Genomic DNA, 13,809 nt, shown 5'->3' on the forward strand with positions numbered 1-13,809 from the left:
TGGTGCATTGTTCCCATTATTTTCTCTTTTTCATAATGCCTATTGTCTTTGAATTTACCATTAATATTACATTTTATGTTTGGTCATTTTATTTGCTTTCTTCCCCCTATGTAATACTTAAGAATTCTTACATATGTGCTTGGTTCACTTTAAGAGAGGATAATGGGGTGGAGGCTCCCCTAACATTTCCAAATAGGGATTTTTTTAGAAGTGTGGAACTCAGGTAAAGAGAATTGGATAAGTCATATTAATCAAAATCTTTGGCTCATGACTACTCTTCACAGCCTTGTTTGTGGTTATTATATAAACACACACACACACACACAACCTAACATAGATACTAGAATATGAACAATCTCTCTGTGTGATTAATGTGATTATCCCCATCCCCTTCCTCCCTCCTCCCAAGGTAACCACTATCTGGAATCTTGCGTTGAAAGTCAATATATACCTATCATGTAATCTTGAGGGACCTATTTTCATTTGTTATATTAATAAGATTCACCCATGGTGTTCTTCATTGCAGTAGTTCATTTATTTTGACTGCTATATATTACTCATTGTATGAATCAAGAAAAGGATGAATTAAAATCTAGGGTATCAATATTTTATTGCATTAATTCATTCTATGTTCTTTATTTCTTAACAAACAAATGCCACACTAAGCATCACTCACTTGTTCTAAAAGAACTCAACACATAAAACAAGTTGCTATTGTACTTCATAGCTAATCTCTTCACCCTCAAATTTTTTTGTATTTTCTACGATTAAACATTCATTATGTATTCTACACTAGATTTTCCTGAAGATTAGTGATATCAGAACTGGCACAGATCAGGGCTATTGATACAAAACCAGTCTATTATGACACTAATCAGATCAGACTCACCCCTAAATTCTCATTTACTCAATACTTCCAGTGACCTCATGGCCATACACTCCTAGAAAAGGCACTAGTCACACCGAACTGAACAAAATCATTCCTTTCCATCAAGGTTCTCACTGCCTAATGGAGGGAGGAAAAAAAAATTTTTTTAATCTACAATCCCAATACAAAAGGTAACTTTCAGCATCTTAGACCTAGAGGCGACTGCTTGGTAGATGAAGAAGAAAGGGAAGCAGAGGGACTAATCATTCAAAGGCACAGGGGTGGGAGAGCTTCAAGAGGTCAGGGATCTTCAAGCACAGTGGCAAGGAAGTCAGAGGTCATCTCAGAGTATTGAGAACTTTATCCCAAGGTAACTAGGAGCCACTGAGCAATTTCATACAGTGGTGGGATAGAATCAGATTTGCTGTAGTAGAAAGTGGGCTGTACTGGAGGGTGGGGTGTGGAGGTAAGAGCAGTTGGAACATTAGTCTAGGATCCAGGAAATACAAGATGTGGACCTGGACTGACACAGCCACAAGGATCATGGATCCAGGAGGGCAGGACATAGATTTCAATAATATTTATGCAACAAAGTTGGCTGAAAAAGAAGACACAGAGCCAAAAGAAAATGAGCTTAACACACAAAAAATTGGTGGTCTAAAAGCAACTGGAGTACAATTATTTCACATGCCATGCCTAAAAAAATGCAACCTCACCTAGAGGAAGAGAAAAGCCTCCCTATCATATTATTTCAATTCCAAGAAAGCCTCCAAATATTGGTAAAGTAAATTTTTTGTGTGTAAATCACCAGGTATCTTTATTTGAGTTTGTGTTCACAGAGTACAACTCATTTTTTTTTTTTTTAAGATTTATTTATTTGAAAGAGAGAGAGAGCTCCAGGGGGAGAGGGAGATAAAGTCTTAAGCAGACTCCACGCTGAGCATGGAGATCATCACCTGAGCCAAAACCAAGAGAAGAACGCTTAACCAACTTTGCCACCCAGGGACCCCACAACTAAATTTCTTATAACTCGTCTCCTCATCATCCATAAAGAAGACAATGATGCCCAGTCAGGATGCTAGTCTAATTGTTTTTTAAACATACAGTTGAGGGGTGTCTGGGTGGCTCAGTCAGTTAAGTGTCTGACTCTTGGTTTGGGCTCAAGTCATGATCTTGCAGTCATGGGATCAAGCCCTGCATTGGGCTGCACACTCAGTGGGGAGTTTGCTTCAGATTCTCTCTCCCTCCTCCTCTGCTCTCCCCCCGCCCCCCATGCCAGCTTGCTCACACAGTCTCTAAAATAAATAAATAAACTCTTTAACAACAAAAAAAACAAAAAAAATCCCCATATGGTTGATTCTCATTATTCACAGCACTTATGTTCTATAAAGTCACCACAGACATTGAATTGACACAGACCTACTGCTCCTAGTGGAAATACAGAGTTAGATTCCTGAGAACTTTGGGTCACACAATTTTGTCAACTAGTCAACATGTAACCTTCCTTTATGTGTGTATCTGTTGAGAGATACCTATTTAATATATACTGTTGGCTCATTAACACAAACTCATGGCCCAAATCACTATAACTCATGTTTCATTTAAGTTTATCTAACACATGTATTTTCTCCACAAGGCACATCACACACAGCCTTCTTACCCTTGGCAACACTAGCCGGCCCTTGAGCACTACATTTGGGGGCCATTCTAAGCACTACAAACAGCGACCAAAAGCACAAAAATGTGAATAATGTGACACTAAATAGACCATGGGAAGGATACTTGTTTGCAGTATGAGCGTTTAAAAAAGAAGGCAGAACATGGCCATGTTCAACCTCAACTGGGAATGTATGCATCAGGTGACTCAAATTTTTTGCTACTCTGTGCATGACTGCAAAGGCAGTAGTGATTTGGGGGTTACAAATGGATTTTAGCAAGTAGGCAAATTTGCAAATATAGAATCCATGAATAATGAGGATTCACTATATCACTAAGAGATCCTTGCCTGAAGGTATCAAAAGGTACTTTAGTGGGTAGGCAGAGTAAGTCACTAACAATGCCAAATCTTTAGTTATGTGCTTTTCCCTGAGGAGTTCAAAAGTGTCTCTTCAGACATCATATCTAAATGGCCCCTCTGCTCATCTCCTGTGAGCCTGGAAAAACCCAGCTATAAATCAGTTTTTAAATGTGAGAAAAACAAAAAGAAAAGAAAAGAACCAGGAATAAATTCTAGATGTCCTGATTCCTAAACAAATTGCCCATCTTCTAGGTTGGGGATTCTCAAACTTTACTGTGCTCATGAATCCCTAGAGATCTTGAGGACAATGAAAATTGATTCAAGAGGTCTGGGGTCAGACCCGAGTATTTTTCATTTCCAGCTAGTCCCAGTTGATACCAATGCTGCACAGGCTTTGAGTTCCAAAGCTACTCAAGAAATTCATCAGCCCCAACACTGACCTACATCCAACAGACAAGAGTTACAGCAATTAAAAAAACAAGCACTTCAGTTTAAGATTATGTGATAGAAACTAAAAAGTAACTAAGCTTTCTGAATATCAACAGTTCCACATGCAAAATAATCTAGAGTAAGTAATGCCGTTCATTTTTTCTACCTGAGTCTCCTGGTGGTGTAAAGAAATTAAAACAAAGTATGTTAGGATCTCAATATTATTTTTCAAATAAGACCTCAGAGTTAAGATTATTTTTCTCCTCTCCCAGTGGACCATTCGCAGTATTAAGGAAGTAAAGGGACAAGCATCTGAAAGGTATAGACTACTTCATTTGCAGGCAGCTGACCCAAGTGGCCAAAGCACCACTTGTCCAGTTTAACAGGCAGATAAGGGCTGGGATTATTCGGAAGCAGTTATCTGCTGATAACGGCATTGGCTTCTCATTGCCTTTGTGCTCTTACCCCCAGATACACACTATAAATCAGAGAGGACTTGGGGAAATAAAGGGCAGTAGAAGTGCATATCCCACAACTTGCCTTTTTGGAAGGAAATCTGGTACCCAAGAGCCTGTGAGAAGAGCAATTTGATGTAAAGGCCCTAGTGGAAATTTGACTTCCAAGAGATAATCCAGAGGAATGTTGGTCTCTCACAAAGATTTGCAGAACTACAAAAATAACAACAGAGCAGATGAAAAGAAGAATGTGTTCACTGGTGCCTCAGTGGGGCAGACATTTGTGGAAGGCAGAGAGTAAGAAAGGCCTTTGGGATACTCAAGACTGATCCTTCCAGGCCACTGAGTCCAACTTGATAGTTTGTGTTTAACAATTTAAAAAGTCAAAGTTGCATCTGAGACCAAACATAGGGGTTCTCCATCACAGCAGCAAGTTTGATTTTTCATGCCACTTGAAAACTATCCACAGTTATCTTCTTTCTTTAAACCAAGTTTCTTCGGCACACATGATACCAAATGCAGTTAAGAAAAAATAACTGTCCTCAATTGACTATGTATCATGAATGTACCACCAGTTTTGTTGTATTTTTAAACTCGACAAGATAAAGATAAAATGCAGATAATTACACTTCAGTGAAAAAATCTCAGCTCAAGCTATAAATGAAGGACATTTCAGAACATATGGAAGAGTGCTCTATGAAAAGAGATATTTAAAGGAAGAGGAGGCAATGACTGTAGGAATCTAACGCTCACAAGATGAAGATTAGATATTAGAAAAAAATGTACTTGGAGTACCAGACACATTGGGAAAAGTCCTTACCTGCATTCCGTTATAAATTTATTTTTGCTTCACTCAAAACCATGGGAGGAAGGAAATGCAAAGAAAAGCTTCTATTTTCTGATACAAATCAGAAATTCTTCAAGGGAACAGAGGGACAAAAGGGGCTTCACATATGAACAATACAAATAGTTACAATCAACCAAGATGTGTGTGCTTTAAGGGAAGACAGCAGAATGAAATCCAAACACTAACAAAACAACCCAATTGTATCACAGTGAATAAGTAACCACACTGAATGGAATGGGGAAGAAAAGAACTAGTCTTAGTAATCGTGGAAAACAATTTCTTGATTTAAGACAAAAAAAAGAACTGGGGCGCCTGGGTGGCTCAGTCGGTTAAGTGTCTGCTATGCACCCCAATGTTCATAGCAGCAATGTCCACAATAGCCAAACTGTGGAAAGAGCTGAGATGCCCTTCAACAGACAAATGGATAAAGAAGATGTGGCCCATATATACAATGGAATATTACTCGGCCATCAGAAAGGATGAATACCCAACTTTTACATCAACATGGATGGGACTGGAGGAGATTATGCTAAGTGAAATAAGTCAAGCAGAGAAAGTCAATTATCATATGGTTCCACTTATTTGTGGAACATAAGGAATAGCATGGAGGACATTAGGAGAAGGAAGGGAAAAATGAAGGGGGGGAAATCGGAGAGAGAGATGAACCATGAGAGACTATGGACTCTGAGAAACAAACTAAGGGTTTTAGAGGGGAGGGGGGTAGGGGGATGGGTTAGCCTGGTGATGGGTATTAAGGAGGGCACATACTGCATGGAGCACTGGGTGTTATACGAAAACAATGAATCATGGAACACTACATCAAAAACTAATGATGTGGGGCGCCTGGGTGGCTCAGTTGGTTAAGTGACTGCCTTCGGCTCAGGTCATGATCCTGGAGTCCCGGGATCGAGTCCCACATCGGGCTCCCTGCTCAGCAGGGAGTCTGCTTCTCCCTCTGACCCTCCTCCCTCTCATGCTCTCTGTCTCTCATTCTCTCTCTCGCAAATAAATAAAATCTTTAAAAAAAAAAAAAAAAACTAATGACGTAATGTATGGTGATTAACATAACATAATAAAATTAAATTAAAAAAAGTGTCTGCCTTTGGCTTAGGTCATGATCCCAGAGTCATGGGATAAAGCCCCACATCAGGCTCCCTGCTCAGCGGGAAGTCTTGCTTCTCCCTCTGTCCCTCACCCAGCTTGTGCTCTCGCTCTCTCTCTCTCTCTCCTGCTCTCTCAAATAAATAAATAAAATCTTTTAAAAAAAGAACTGTACGGAGAACTATACTCTAGCCAGTAAATGTTTCTCTCAAGGGTTTGGGTTAGCAATTCTGATTCTACTTTAGTGTATACTAGGATTAAAGAAGTAAATATATTTACATATATTATAGATAATGAGAGCCAGGTTTCTCACCATTAGAGAAAGGACTGGAATGAACCATGTGGTGTTGGATTAGAATCAGAGGTTCAGTATGAGCTCATGACTTGATAAATAGATAGATGGCAGATAGATAAGAAGGAAGAAAGGAAGACAGAAAGATGAAAGAATGAAAAAAGACAAGATATTGATATACGTGTTTGCATAGTTAGTATATGTTTACATGTATGTCCTAACTACTGGGAAGGCCTAGAAGCAATGACATCCCAGTACCAAATGAGCACCCCTAGGGCACAAGCCCTAATTTCTAAATGCCATTCTGCAATAAAAGAAACCAAGGAAGGGTGGGACAGGAAAGAGTCTGCAATAAAAAAACCAAAATGGGTGGGACAGAAATGTTAGCTTGAATTTCCCAAATTTTGTGCAATCATTAAGCCTACATATTCAAGAAGCTCAACAAAACCCAAGCAAAATATGAAGAAAAGTACACCAAAGCATATCATAATCAAATTGCTCAAAACTAATGATGAAAAAATCTTAAGAGCTGGCAGAGAAAACAGAAATATTATACGTAGAGGAATAAAGATAAAAATGACATATTTCTCATTAGAAATACAAGCAAGAAGAGAAAGGAGAGACATCTTTAAAATACAGAAATTTAAAAACTGTCAACCTAGAATTCTATAGCAGCAAAGATATCTTTCAAAAACAAAGGTGAAATAATTTTTCAGACACACAAAAGCTGGAAGAATTCATCACCAGCAAAATTATACCAAGAAAAATGTTGAAATAAGTACTTTAGAAAGAAATAAAATGATACCAGATGGAAATATGGATCTGCATAAAGGAATGAAGGGTATTAGCAATAAATACTTGGGTAAATAGAAGATTTCTTATTATTATTTAAATGTCTTTAAAATAGGACTGTTTAAACAAAAATAACAACAATGTAATGTGGTGTTTAAAGCATACAAAAAATAAAATGTGTAAAACAAAAGAAGAAAGGCTAGAAATGGAGAAATGGAAGTACTGTATACTATTATAAGGTGCTTATAATAATAGTGAGGTGGTATACTATCCTGGTAGATCTTGGTAAGTTAAAAATGTATACATCAGCTCTTTTCCTCCCCGGCTGCTTGAAGCTTGGCCGCCATCATGAACAACACAGTAACTATCCGGACCAGGAAGTTCATGACTAACCGACTACTTCAGCGGAAATAGATGGTCATTGATGTTCTTCACCCCGGAAAGGCAACAGTACCTAAGACAGAAATTCGGGAAAAACTAGCCAAAATGTACAAGACCACACCAGATGTCATATTTGTGTTCGGATTCAGAACCCATTTTGGTGGTTGCAAGACAACCGGCTTTGGCATCATTTATGATTCCTTGGATTATACAAAGAAAAATGAACCCAAACACAGACTTGCAAGACATGGCCTGTATGAGAAGAAAAAGACATCAAGAAAACAATGAAAGGAACATAAGGACAGAATGAAGAAAGTCAGGGGGACTGCAAAAGCCAATGTTGGTGCTGGAGATTGGACAACAGAAGGAGTAAAGATGCTGCAGTGGCTTTATCTGTGGTGGTTGTGCAGATTTTTCATGAGAGGATCACTAAACTAAGAATGTTAAAAAAAAATGTATACATCAACCCTAAAGCAACCAATAAAATCACAAAACAAAGAATTAGAGCTAATAGGCCAAAGAATTACAGCTAAAAGGCCAAAAATCATAAAAAAATAATCAAAAATAAGTCAGAAAAAAGGAATAATGGTTAGGTGGGACAAATAGAAAACACTGCAAAATAACAGATTTATACCTAACCATATGAATAGTCATATTAAATGTAAGTGGTCTAGGGGCGCCTGGGTGGCTCATTCACTTAAGTGTCTGCCTTTGGCTCAGGTCATGATCTCAGGGTCCTGGGATGGAGCCCGCACTGGGCTCCCTGCTCAGTGGGGAGTCTGCTTCTCCCTCTCCTCCTCCCCCTGCTTATGCGCGTGCTCTCTCTCTCTCTCAAATAAATATTAAAAAAAATAAATGTAAGTGGTCTAAATACCCCAGTTAAAATGCAGAGATTGTCAAATTGGAAAAAATAAAGTTCATGATGGCAGGCCCACCTGTATCCTGAATATAAGAAACACACTTTACATATAAAGACACAAATAGGTTAAAAGTAAAAGGATAAAAAAAGATATACTAACACTAGTCAAAAGAACTGGAGTAGTTATATTAACATTAAACAAAGTACATTTCAGAGCACAGAATATTACTAGGGATAAAGAAGGTCATTTCACAATGAAAAAGGGCTCAATTTATCACACGGGCACTTAAGAAAAGAGCTTCAAAATACATGAAGCAAAACTGACAGAACTTCAAGGAGAATTTGACAAGTCTAGAACCATAGCTGGAGATTCCAAAAAGACTCTTTCAATTGATAAAACAAGTATTGATAAAGTTAGTTAAGGATATAGAAATTTTGAACATTATCAGTGTTGATATACATAGAACATTCTACTCAACAAGAACAAAATATATATTCTTTTCTAGCACACATGGAAGATTTGCCAAGACCACATTCTGGGTTATAAAATCTCAATAGGAATTCATGTCATATACAGTATGCTCTTCCCACAAAGAAATTAATTTAGAAATCAATAAGATAAAGATCTCTGAAAAATCCCCCAACCATTTGGAAAGAAAATAACACACTTCTAAATCACCCATGGTTAAGGAAAAAAAACAAAAGTGAAGTTAAAAAGAATTTTGAACTGAATGAAAATGAAAAGACAACATACTAAAAATTTGGAAAAGCAGCTAAAACAGTATTTAGGGGATAATGTATAGCATTGAATGCTTATATTAGAAAAGAGGAAAGGTCTCAAATCCATGACTTCAGCTTCTTGTTTAAGAAACTGGAAAAGCAAGAGAAAATTGAACCCAAAGTCAGTAGAAGAAAGGAAATAAGATCAGAGTCAAAATCACTAAGACCAAAAAAAAAAAAAAAAAAAAAAAGAAAAAAAAAAGAAAAAGAAAAAGAAAAACCCAAAATAACAAAACCCAGACAAAAATCAATGAATCCAAAAACTTGCTCTTTGAGAAGATCAATAAAATTGATGAACCTCTAGGTGGACTGATCTGGAAAAACAGAGAGAAAACACAAATTACAACAAGAAGTTTTGGGGGAAAATCACTACAAATTCTACAAATATTAAAAGCATAAACAAAGAGGCAGCCCACAGAATGGGAGAAGATATTTGCAAATGACACTACAGACAAAGGGCTGATTTCCAAGATCTATAAAGAACTTCTCAAACTCAACACCCAATAAACAAATAATCAAGTCAAAAAACAGGCAGAAGATATGAACAGACACTTCTCCAAAGAAGACACACAAATGGCTAACAGACACATGAAAAAATGTTCATCATTATTAACCATCAGGGAAATTCAAATCAAAACCCCATTGAGATACCACCTTACATCAGTTAGAATGGCAAAAATTGACAAAGCAAGAAACAACAAATGTTGGAGAGGTTGTGGAGAAAGGGGAACCCTCTTACACTGTTGGTGGGAATGCAAGTTGGTACAGCCACTTTGGAAAACAGTGTGGAGGTGCCTCAGAAAATTAAAAATAGAGCTACCCTATGACCCAGCAATTGCACTCCTGGGTATTTACCCAAAGACACAGATGTAGTGAAAAGAAGGGCCATATGCACCCCAATGTTCATAGCAGCAATGTCTGCAACAGCCAAACTGTGGAAAGAGCTGGATGCCCTTCAACAGACGAATGGATAAAGAAGGTGTGGTCCATATATACAATGGAATATTATGCAGCCATCAGAAAGGATGAATACCCAAATTTTACATCAACATGGATGGGACTGGAGGAGATTATGCTAGGTGAAATAAGTCAAGCAGAGAAAGTCAATTATCATATGGTTTCACTTATTTGTGGAACATAAGGAATAGCATGGAGGACATTAGGAGAAGGAAGGGAAAAATGAAGGGGGGGAAATTGGAGGGGGAGACGAACCATGAGAGACTATGGACTCCAAGAAACAAACTGAGGGTTTTAGAAGGGAGGGAGGTGGGGGGATGGGTTAGCCCGGTGATGGGTGTTAAGGAGGGCACGTACTGCATGGAGCACTGGGTGTTATACGAAAACAATGAATCATGGATCACTAAATCAAAAACTAATGATGTATTATATGGTGACTAACATAACATAATAAAATTAAATTAAATTAAAAAAAAGAAAGCATAATCAGGGAGTATTACTAAAAACTTTATGCCAATAAATTTGATAACCTAGAGGAAATGGATTAATTCCTTGAAAGATACATACTACCACAGCTCACTCAAAAAATGGAAAAGCTGAAATAGATACATATCTATTAAAGAAACTAAATTGATAGTTTAAAACATTTCCACAAAGAAAAGCCCAGACCCAGATGGCTTTACTGGTGCAATCTACTAAATATTTAAGGAAGAATTAATGCTAATTCTATAATCACTGCCACAAAATGGAATAAAAAGGAAGAACAAAGTTGGAGGACTAACACTGCTTGATTTCAAGAATTACTATAAAGGTTCTGCAATGAAGGCAGTGTGGTACTAAAGTACAAATAGATGAACCAAAACAGAGGTTTCAGACATAGACTTACACAAATATAGGCAACTGATTTTCAACAAGGGTGCAAAGGCAATATAGCAGAAAAGTCTTTTTAACAAATGGTGCTGGAGCAACTGGATGTCCACATGCCAAAAAAAATTAACTTCGATCTACTTTTTGTACTGCACACAAAAACCAAATGAAAATGGATTATAGACCTGAATGTAGAACATAAAAGTGTAAAACTTTTAGAAGAAAACGTAGGAGAAAATGTTTGTGACCTTCAGTTAGGCAAAGATTTCTCAGACATGAAACCACAAGCATGATCCTTAGAGGAAGAAAATGATAAATTGGACTTTATCAAGATTAAAAACTTTAGCTCTTTTAAAGACACTGTTAAGAGAATGAAAAGCAAGACACAGATTGGAAGAAAATATTTGAAATTCATATATCTAATAAAGGACTTGTATCCAAAAAATATAAAGACCTCTGAACACAAAATTATAAGAAAATAACCCTCCAAAAAATAATGGGCAAAAGATTTGAACACATACTTCACCAAAGAACATATGCAGATACAAATAAGCACATGAAAAAAAGTGATACATACATACAATGGAATGCTATTCAGCCTTAAAAAAGAAGGAAATTCTGACAAACGTTACAACATGGATGAACCTTGAGAACACTGTGCTAAGTGAAATAAACGATAGGACAAATACTGTGTGATTCTACTTACATGAGGTCCCTAGAGTAGTCCAATTCATGGAGAAAAAGTAAAATGGTGGTTGCCAGGAGTTGGGGAAGGGAGGAACAGGGAGTTATTGTTTAATGGGTACAGAGTTTCCATTCTGCAAAACGGAAAGAGCTCTATAGATAGATGGTGGTGGTGATTACGTGACAATGTGAATGTACTTCATGTCACTAAAATGAACCCTTAAAAATGATTAAGATGGTAAATTTTATATGATATGTATTTTACCACAATAAAATAATAATGGATCAGAACAAAAAATGCCCAACATCATTAATCATCAAGGAAATACAAATTAAAACTGCAACAAGATACTTCTGCACATCTATGAAAACAAATAAAATTTCAAAAACTTACCATGCCAAGTGTTGGTGAGGATATGGAGAAACTGGAACTGTGGATGTGAATGTAAAACAGTACAACCATTTTGAAGACCAAGTTTGGCAGTTTCTAGAAAAGTTAAACAGATACCTACCATATGATTCAGCCATTGCAGTCCTAGGTATTTACCCAAGAAAAATGAAAGCACATGTCCATAGAACCACTTGTATGTAAATATACATAACAGCTTTATTGCTAATTGCCAGAAATTGGAAAAAACACAAATGTCTGTCCATCAACAAACCAATGGGTAAACACACTGAGATACATCCATTTAATGAAAAACTACTCAGGAATAAAAGTGAAGACATTTGAAATGAAAAAAAGGAAATAAAATAAATACACATTACAACATGGATGAATCTCAAAATAATGGTGCTGAGTGAAAAAAGCCAGACAAAAAAATATATACTGTATGACTGCATGTCTATAAAATTCTGGAAAATCCAAACTGTAGTAATGGAAAGCAGATCAGCAGTTGCCTGGGAATGGGAAATGGGAAGTAGCATGATGGTAGATTACCAAGGGCACAGGAAGCTTTTGGCAGGATGGACGTGCTCACTTTCTTAATTGTGGTCATAGTTGCCCAGGTACACACATATGCAAAAATTTCAATTGTACACTTTAAATAGGTTCAGTTTACGGTATGTCGATTATACCTCAATAAAGTTGTTAAAAATCATCAAGCAAGCAAACAAATACGTGTGGCAAAATTCTACCTTTTCTTTGCACGTTCACTGCATGCTCCCCACCATTGGAGTACAAACTCGCTGAGAGCAACAACTATCTGAAGCATTCATGGCTAGGCTAACAGACGTGAGCCATCCCCAATAAACATACCCATGACATCGCACAACTGAGAAAACTTAGAGATTAAAAGACAGTATTAGGAAACTTTGATCAAGATCGTAAGTAGCAAAGACTAATAACTTCCTGCAATTAGGAGTGATGCCCTTAGTACAATTAAGTAGCCAGCTCATGAGGTGCGAGGCAATTAAGAAAAAAGGGGCAAAGGGGTCATGAAAGTGCTAGAGAAAAGCTGAATCCAGATCAGACCACAAATTCTCAGTCACAATGCCTTTAGGATTATGCCCAGTCAGGTCCTTATAGAGAAGTAAAGAGGCATTAATACCAACCTTTTCTATAGCATTATAGCTATATATGAGTTTACTTTTTATTTTATCAAATTCATAATTTATATAGCTATCTCCTAAATTACAAGAATGACATATTAGGTAATGTGCAACACACACACACACAAAATGGATGGATAGCTTTAATGTATAAACACTCTTACAAAACAGTAAAACACCAGTAACAGAAAAATGGCCAGAGTAAAAGAAAAGACAATTCATAAAATACAAACAGATTTTTAAATTTTACCTTATAGTTAAATACACACACACACATATAATTTACTCATTTTTTAAAACTATGAATTCCAAAATGTTTTTAAATCTTTGTCAGTGGCAGGAGTGTGCTGTAATTAACATTTTCTTAGGCAATTAGCAGGAGGATATTGGCAAACATCCTTACTGAAAGCTTTTTTCCGGCAAAAATTTTCAATATCTAAAAACATTCATAGTTAATCCTTCCATAATGAAGTTAGCTTAAGCAAATAATGAAATGCAAAGCCAAAGATTTAAGTTCAAAACTACTAATCACAATCTTATATTAGTGAAAAACTAGAAACAACCTATATATGGTACAGCAGAAAAACTGCTGAACAAATGAACCTCAGGATAGAAAAATACATGACCATTTAATGCTATTTTTAAAGAATTTTTAAAGACATGGGAAAATTCTAGTTGAATGAAAAACATCAGGACACAATCTGTTTAGTATAGCAGGATTCCAAATCTGTTATGCTCTTCCAGATTAAAAAATAAATAAAATAAAAGTTTTACACTGCTCTGTAAGCACTTTCACCAAATTGTTATCTCTTAGTGGCTCTGTGCCAATCACGTAGCTAACCAACTACAAGGCTTGAGCACCATCAAACAGAAATTCTAAACTCAGAAAATCCAATCCACCCTTCTAACGCTAACCTAGCCTCGGCCTG

General features: G+C 36.8%; 1 protein-coding gene and 1 pseudogene across 1 annotated transcript in view; one reads left to right on the forward strand and one right to left on the reverse strand.

Moving 5' to 3' along the window:
* The window catches only part of TSPAN7 (tetraspanin 7), a 125,036-nt gene that overhangs the window by 87,502 nt on the left and 23,725 nt on the right, over positions 1 to 13,809 (reverse strand). The window lies entirely within an intron of this gene.
* Positions 7,112 to 7,620, forward strand: LOC110572775 (annotated as a pseudogene).

The sequence above is a fragment of the Neomonachus schauinslandi genome, chromosome X (genome assembly GCF_002201575.2).
Source record: "Neomonachus schauinslandi chromosome X, ASM220157v2, whole genome shotgun sequence".
In the NCBI taxonomy this organism is placed as follows: Eukaryota; Metazoa; Chordata; class Mammalia; order Carnivora; family Phocidae; genus Neomonachus; species Neomonachus schauinslandi.